Consider the following 8,434-nt stretch of genomic DNA (forward strand, 5'->3'; position numbering starts at 1 on the left):
AAGTGTGCAGGGTATGAATCGGGCAGTGTGAGGAGATGGAAAGGTTGGAAGTGTGCAGGGTATGAATCAGGCAGTGTGTTAGAGAGCCACCTGGATATTCTCAGAAGTTAATCACAGTTGTCACAGGACCTGGAAATTCTACTCTCACTTATACACCAGAAAGAAATAAAAGCAATGTCCACACAAAAACTTACATATGAATGTGTACACTTAACAGTATCCATCAGCACCAAACCCTTGAAATACAGAGGATGGGAGAGGTGCAAGTAGTTTAACCAAAACTAAGGATGTATGGAGACCACAGCTTTGAAAACTAATTCAGAACATTTTCTTTTTTTAAAAGGGGGAGTTTGAATACAGCCACCCTCTGGGTAGATGATGCTTTCCCAAGAAGTTATGGGTTATTAAATGAAAACCTCAATCTCAGACATGAGACACCTCTCTATAAGTAATTGATTAGTGAGAACCCTGAAGTGCTCCCCAAAACACAGGCTTTTGGTGAGAACACTGAGGTGCCCCTCCTAAACACAGGCTTTTGGTGAGAACACTGAGGTGCCCCCCAAAACACAGGCTTTTGGTTGCTTGCCTTACTATTACAAACAGATACTATTACTGATGTTCAACACACATTGGTTGCAGGAGACAAGGAAATCAGGCTTGAACTGACCTGGAAACTTCTGTGCAGGCCACCAGAGGAGACAGGTCATCAGAAGTCTAACCCAGTGGGAAACCCTGCATGTTACAATAGCAACCTAACGGATAAGAATTACCCATTGTTGCAATGGTGGTACAAAGGTTATGGAGGTAGCCAACAGCTTTTGAACTGAATCTACAAGAGAGAATTTATGCCTGGGAGTGTAAAGCCAGTCAGAAATCCATAGCTTTTGGAGATCACAGGCCCTAGAAGGAGTGTTCTATTGCAGTCTTGTTGAATGGATGTGTGGTCCAACTGCCTTCTAAATATTTATGTTTATACACATTGATTAGTGCTGCCTTCATCCTTGGCCATAAAAGCATCTCTGCACTGATCACCAGACAAGGTGGACCCATATGTGAGCAAAGTACTGAGACTAAGTGACCACTGGGTACTCAGCCCAAGCTGGGGCACCTGTGAGAACCTTCCTCTACCCCAAGGCTCACAGAACATCTCATAGGAGAGGCAGAAAGATCATAAGTCGGGAGGGGAGCGATCTAAAATGCTGTCTGCTGGACATGACATAACTACTATACTCATGCACTCACTACAGCAGTGGAGACCTGCAAGAGACGCATGCAAGATCAAGCCAACAGCATCAGTCGACATTCCCATGGGGCAGCACCAATGGACTCAGCAGGTTACAAAACAAAAAGACCTGAAGCAAGGATTGGGAGATGAAATTGCCAAAGAATGAAAACAACGATATTCTATTCTATATTTTTACAAGGTAGAAACAACCCATGTGAACTAATGGGTGTGTCTACCATGTCCTTCCAACAGGATATTCTTTGCCAATAAGAAGGTCTGAAGCCTAATGTGAAGTGATAGAGATGAGCCTTGGAGACAGCAAGAAGTAGAGGCAGTCATGAGAGACCATGTGAAATGGTCAGCACAGGTAAACGTTTACTGATGGAAGGAGACCAGGCCGTACCCACAGCTAGGGGAAGATGAAGAGGCGGCTGAGAAGCATAGGATGTCTTGGGGAAAGGATGCTGAATATTCTAAAATTAAATGTGGGTCTGATGACACAGCTCCGTGGGTAAAGGCGCTTGCTACCAGGCCTGACAACCTGAGTTAGATCCCAGGAGCCATGTGGTGGAAGGAGAGAAGAGACTCATGAAAGTCGTCCTCTGACCTCCACATGTGTGCGCAATAAGTGTAATAAAGTACACATAACAAACATAAAACACTCAAAACATTTGGTAATAAAATCGCAACAACGGCTATACTCTCTGTACGTACAGCAAAGCCTGTTATATACTTCATTTATTTTTTATTTATATATATATATGTGTGTGTGTTTGTATGTGTGTATACCACATGTGCACAGGTGCCCCAGGGAGCCAGTCAAGGGATGGGATTCTCTGGAGCTGCAGTTATGGGCAATGGTTAAGTAATTGGAAGTGGGGGTTAGGAACCACATATTTGGGGTCCTTTGGAAGAACAGCAAGAGGTTTTAACTGCTGAGCCATCTCTCCAGCCACAAGCTATTCACTTTAAAATAATTTTGATTAGCGTGTGTTAATTAATTACAGAGATTATGACCATCTCCTGTAAACATGAACATTCTAATATGTCCATCTCACTGTTGCCTTTATTAACCACATCTTTGTCTGTCTGTCTCTCTCTTTTTTTTTTTTTTTTTTTTTTTTTTTTTTGAGACAGGGTTTCTCTGTGTAGACCTGGCTATCCTGGAACTCACTACATAGACCAGGCTGGCCTCGAACTCAGAGATCTGCCTGCCTCTGTGTGCGCTGCCACCACCCTGATATTTTCGATTATCCTTCTTACCCCCCCACCTCTCTCCCTCCCTCCCTCCCTCCCTCCCTCCCTCCCTCTCTCTCTCTTTCTGCCTCCCCCTCGGGAAGTACAGAGGTGCAGGAAGTTCTGGGTGACCGGAACAGGTTAAGGGCACACAGTTCCCCACCAGGCACCTGCCCTGCACCACTTGGCTTTCAGGCCTGTTTCCCATCTGAAGTGAAGGGGCTCCCATGATAGGTTCTCTAAGGGACCAGGCCTTCACTTACCTACCTCCGCACTTTTGAAACCCTGGAGAGCATCTTTGTGGCTGAGAGAGCCAGGAGTCTTTGGCTAAAACACTTGTAATTGTCTCTTGGAAACTTAGAAGATATAAATATCCCAGGGAGGAAGAAAAGCTTTAAGCTAACTTTGAATTTTCTGTCTCACCCTGTATGGAATTAGATGTAGAGTTTCTCTAACAAGAAAGGCACAAAAGATAACGATAAAGACAGGTGTCCTGGGGCATATAATCCCTTTCTAGACAGCTTTGCTTTGGGGCTTGCACTCAGACGCCCCACATAAGCTCAGAGAGAGATCCTGAACAGACCTATGAAGTCTTAATGAAGTGCCCCAGCAATGCTTGACTGAAGTTCCTTTGGTTGTCCATCCCATCCCCGAGTACCACTTCCCAACCCCCACTCCACTCCCATCCAAATCTCAGAGCAGTCCAACCAACTGACTCATGAAGCTCGCCAGGAACGGGAAGACCTGTTCCAGGTATAGCCATGACCAGCCCAGCTTTCTGTTCCCGTCACTGGTGCCACACAAAGTCATTTTAAAAAGCAAAGTGGGCTCTTTCTTTGATATTATCTCCTAGTAGAAAAGTGCTGGCTGGTGGCAAAGCCCAGAAAACACAGAGAAGGGGAAAAGGAAAAAAATAAAATAAAATAAAAAAGCAGCCAGATGTGAAACTCAGGTTTTTCTCTCCTTTCAGCATTTGAACATATAGTCTTAAAGCCATTTTTCTATGTAAGCATGAGGTTTAAAAGTTTTTCTATATTTATGTATTTATTGGGGGGTAGTGCAGTGGAGACACACATGTGTCATGATATGCATGTGGAGGTCAGAAGACACGTGGGAACCAGTCCTCTCCTTTGTGGGGTCCCAGAGATCCTTCACCCTCTGAGCCTTCACACTGGCCCAGGCATGGGGTTTTACTGTGGTATCCGGTCTTGGTTTAGACTTGATGCCTATTTTTGTAAATAGCTGTTATTGTGCTGAGACTGCTTACCTGTAATTCTCCTACATCTGAAGAAAAGGGCCCATCTTTAACTCGAGCATCACATGACCAGAATCCTAAGGAAGTCCCTCCAACCTTCTCTGTCACATGCCCAGCAGGAACTGCTTTATCAAGTGTAGCTAATGCCTCAGAGGACACTTTCCAGGTCAGGAGGCTGCAGCTCAGTGACACAGTGTGTGGAGCTGGACAAGGCCCTGGGCTCCAGCCCCACCACAATTTACTCAACATGTTTTCCAATTCCTAAACAGTCAAGAAATCCACTGAGTGTGGTGTGGTTTGGTGGTGCCTGCCTGTCAGTCCAGCACTTGGGAGGCCGAGGTAGGAGGATTGCAAGTTTGAAGTCAGCCTGGAAGAATAAGACCTTATCTCAAAAGACTTAGAAGAGGGCTGGAGAGATGGCTCAGCGGGTAAGAGCACTGACTGCTCTTCCGAAGGTCCTGAGTTCAAATCTCAACTACATGGTGGCTCACAACCATCCGTAATGAGATCTGACACCCTCTTCTGGTGTGTCTGAAGACAGCTACAGTGTACTTATTTCTAATAATAAATAAATCTTTGGGCTGGAACGAGTGGGGCCAGAGTGAGCAGAGATTCTGAGTTCAATTCCCAGCAACCACATGATGGCTCACAACCATCTGTACAGCTACAGTGTACTCGTATACATGAAATAAATAAATAAATCTTTTAAAAAAAGACTCAGAAGAAGACAAAAGAAAAGAAAGAAAAGACAAGAGAAAAGAGAGAGAGAGGACTGTCCCATGGACTGTGGTCACTTTGTGCTGCCCTGGTTGGAGACTGTTTATGTTCCCACTGTTGCCATCTGCAGAAAGAAGACCCTGGACTCTCTTCTATGAGTACAGGGATGTGTGATCCTGAACATTCCCTCTGTCTGTCTGAGGTGGTCAGTCTGTCTGTCCACCCCCATCCAGCTGTTCTATCACTGGCCGGGTTCTCATGGAGATTTCCACTCCTTACTGCTCAGGGCACAGACTGCTGGCTGGCAGGAAATTAACTCTCAGCTCGGTCTGGCCAAACTCTTTAAAGGAAACAGCCTGTCATCTCTGACCCAAGGGGAATAGGAGTGACACAGGGAGTGAGAGAGACGGAAGGAAATTTACAGTCACCTCAGACACTGAGCACCAAACAAGCAGGGGATTCCTCAGAGTCCTTCCACCCCGCAGCCCCTAGACGGCAACTTTTGGAGCTTGTGTGGTCAAGGCAGTGTTTCCGTAGAAAACAAGACAAAGCATGCATACAAGAAGGCCCTGGGTACCCAGTGAGTCATGCTCTTCCCAGTGCAGAGACTTCTGATGCTTGCTGAGGGAAACTGGTGTGCTGTCCTGAAAGAGGGTGCCATCTGGGATGAGGGGACTAGAGAGTGAGGCTGGCTGCTCAGACATACACAGAAAAGACCTTGGCTTATTCACACATGGTGTCAGTTCTCAAAAGTCAGCAACTGTCACCTCAGTTCGCCACCGTGCAAAGGCCGTTCAGAGGAAGCAACGGCGGCAGCTGTGAATTTTTCTATTTTGGACTGTTGGTCTAAAAGGACATTAGGCATCAAGATGGATGCACTGTGGTTAACTTGCCTCTTGTCTTTTAGATGAACTAATCAATGCATCCATGAATCCTATTGTAATGTTTATCTGAGACCCAGAAAATATTTTTCATGTTTTCCTGCAGGCGAGGGTGGGGGGTGGGCAGGAAGCAGGGTCTCAATTATGTAGCTCTATCTATCTTGGAACTCATTATATAGCCTAGACTGGCCTCCAAAGCATAGGTAAGCTTCCTGCTTCAGCCTTCTGAGAGCTAGAATTATGGGTGTGTATCACCACTCCCACATCTAGCTTTCTTGAGATAAAAGTGATTCAGTTTTGGCAGGGGTTGGGCTATACACCGGAATCCCAGCATTCAGGAGGCAGAGGCAGGATTCAGAGTCTGAGGCTAGCCTGGGCTAGACAGTAAGACCCTGTCTCAACAAACAAACAAACAAGACTTATTCCCTTTCATCAAGAGCACAAATAATCTCTTGCTTTTTAATTTATTTTCTCCTTATTTTTTACCTCACTGCAAAAATTAAGTAACCAACGAGTGTTCTGGGCTGCAGAGAAGCGACCACAGTAACACATTATAGACCAACATTCCAGCCAAGGATAGACTATATACACAACAGTTTTCGCCCTACAGCCTGAGTTTTCTAGGCTACATCATCTAGCCTTGCATAAGGAGACCAACAAACGTCAAAGATCTTGGAACTCACTTGGTTATTAGGGGACACACATGTGTACATTGGATTCAAATTAAGAGTAAGAGTTGTTTCCCCTGTTTTCCTGTGGTGGGCTGGGCCTCCATGCTGAAGCAGCTCTGACCTGTAGCCAGAATGGCCAAGAAAGAGTGTGAGGCAGGAGATGGGTTGGCTGCACCCCAAGTATGCTGCTCTCTTTAGAGAAACAAGAGCCAAGGTGGAGCCCAGCTTTCTGTGTGCTGATTGTCCCTCCCAAACCCAGCGAAGTGCAGCTCAGGCCCTCTCCTGCGGCCTCCGCCCAGATTCCAGCATTACTTATACCCACCACAAACACCCAGCTTCTTTTGGGCTTCACCGCTTCATGCCCTGCCGCTATGGCCTCTGCTTTCGACTGGCCCGCATCAGCTGGGGTTGGGTTCCTGGTAAGCAGAGGGTTTGTCTCTCCTTGTTGGGGCCTGCTGGTGCTGGGCACCCAGAACCTTATGATATGATAGCTGTTCTCCTAGACTGGTTCAACCCTTCATTCCTAAAATGGCAACTTTCCATACTGAATCCCTTCCTGGTGAAATGTGCTTCAAAGCCATTAACGCGTGGACTTTATGCTTTTTTTTTTCAGTGCTGGGGATGAAACTGGTGTAGGTAGCCAGTCAAGCACTGTACCGCCACCACACCAAGGCCTCTCTCGGAACTTTATGACAGCCTTAGCAACTTTTTCAAAACTTATTTTTACTTACTTATTTTAATGTGTGTGATTTATTTTAATGTGTAATTTTGCCTGCGTGTGTGTACTGCATGTCTCAGAGGAAGACACTGGATACCCAGGAACTAGATTTATGGAGGGCTGTGTGCCGTCACTTGGGTGGGTACTGGGAACTAAACATGGGTCTTCTGGAAGGATAGTGAGTTCTAACCACCGAGACATCTGTCTCTCCAGCTCCAGCCTCAGGAGCTGAGAGAGGACAGGAGTCACCTGGTGCTAGTGAATGTACAACAAGCATGTATGAGATCCTGGGTTTAGTCCCCAGAACCACACATGCATACACAGCCCTGATATCAACAGCAAAGGGCATTTATATCACCCAGAAAGGAGGGGACAGAGACACTGGGAGGATTTAGCAGCAAGCCCCGTGCCCACCACCTTCACAGACCTTCCCTGGCTTAATACTCAGTATAGACTGTGGGATGGCTGTTATCTCATTACACTTTTTTTTTTTTTAAGATTTATTTTACTTATATGAGTACACTGTCACTGTCTTCAGACACACCAGAAGAAGGCATCAGACCCCATTACAGATGGTTGTGAGCCACCATGTGGTTGCTGGGAATTAAACTCAGCACCTTTGGAAGAGCAGTCAGTGCTCTTAACTACTGAGCCATCTCTCCGGCCCTATCTCATTACACTTATTACCAACAGGGACACTAAAGCTCACAAACCCACTTGTGTGGGGCCACAAAGATTGTGAAAATTCATTGAAAGTCATGGTATTGGGGAACTTAGAGTAAAATGAAGAAGTTATTTGGTGACATTGAGTTAGAACCTGGCTTTTATATTAAACATTAATTTTTCTCATTAGAATAATTTTTAGATTTTAAAATCTTATGTGTATGAATGTTTTGCCTGCATGTATGTATGTGCACCAGGTATGTATGTATGCATGTGCACCTACATATTTATATGTAGGTACCTGTTGATCTCAGAGGAGGATGTCTGGCCCCGGAGACCTGGAGTTAGAGATAGTTGTGAGCCACCACGTGGGTACAGGACAACATGTGCTCTAACAGATGACTTATAAATATTAACCCGGGTTGTTAGATGGATACACAGACTGCTCTGGGGTGGGGGTGACCCTCCACACCACGATGGAAAGACTCACTCTCGATCACTTTCAGCTCAATGAATTCGTAAGATGCCAACACCTGGGACTTCATCCTACCACATACAAGCTCCTCCAACCTTAAAGGTCAGAAACTTAACGCACAACATTAGGTCCTGAGACTTTAACCAGATTCAGTATTCCAGCGTATCACCCAAATTGAGAAATGTATTTTTAAAAAATGATGTAGTAAAACACCTTCTTTGTAGTTCAGATGGTCTGCCTAGTTAACCATGCAGGCTTACCAAGTTCAAACCTGCTTCTAATTATCACACCTACTCTGTAATGAACAGTCACGAAAAGCATTGGGGTAAACACCTTTCAACACTGGATATGTGGACTCTCCCACGCTTCTGTCTGGCATGCCCCAGCCTAATTGCTTACTTGGATCTCCAAAAAAGGATGCTTCTCATGGGCTCCCAGGAAGGCTGCACAGCCTTCCTGCAGGGACCACGATTCTCATAAATCGATCTGTCACTATTCAAATGCGTGTCTTCAACTCCAACGTCATAAAGACCCTAAAGCATACCCTGGGCTCGGTGTTGTCAGACCAGGTGAGAATGCAGCTTAGGAATGAA

General features: G+C 45.6%; 1 protein-coding gene across 2 annotated transcripts in view; it reads right to left on the reverse strand.

Moving 5' to 3' along the window:
- Positions 1 to 8,434, reverse strand: part of Wipi1 (WD repeat domain, phosphoinositide interacting 1) — a 39,636-nt gene that overhangs the window by 16,303 nt on the left and 14,899 nt on the right. The gene's annotated exons all lie outside the window — the stretch shown is intronic.

This window comes from Mastomys coucha, unplaced genomic scaffold (genome assembly GCF_008632895.1).
Source record: "Mastomys coucha isolate ucsf_1 unplaced genomic scaffold, UCSF_Mcou_1 pScaffold5, whole genome shotgun sequence".
In the NCBI taxonomy this organism is placed as follows: domain Eukaryota; kingdom Metazoa; phylum Chordata; class Mammalia; order Rodentia; family Muridae; genus Mastomys; species Mastomys coucha.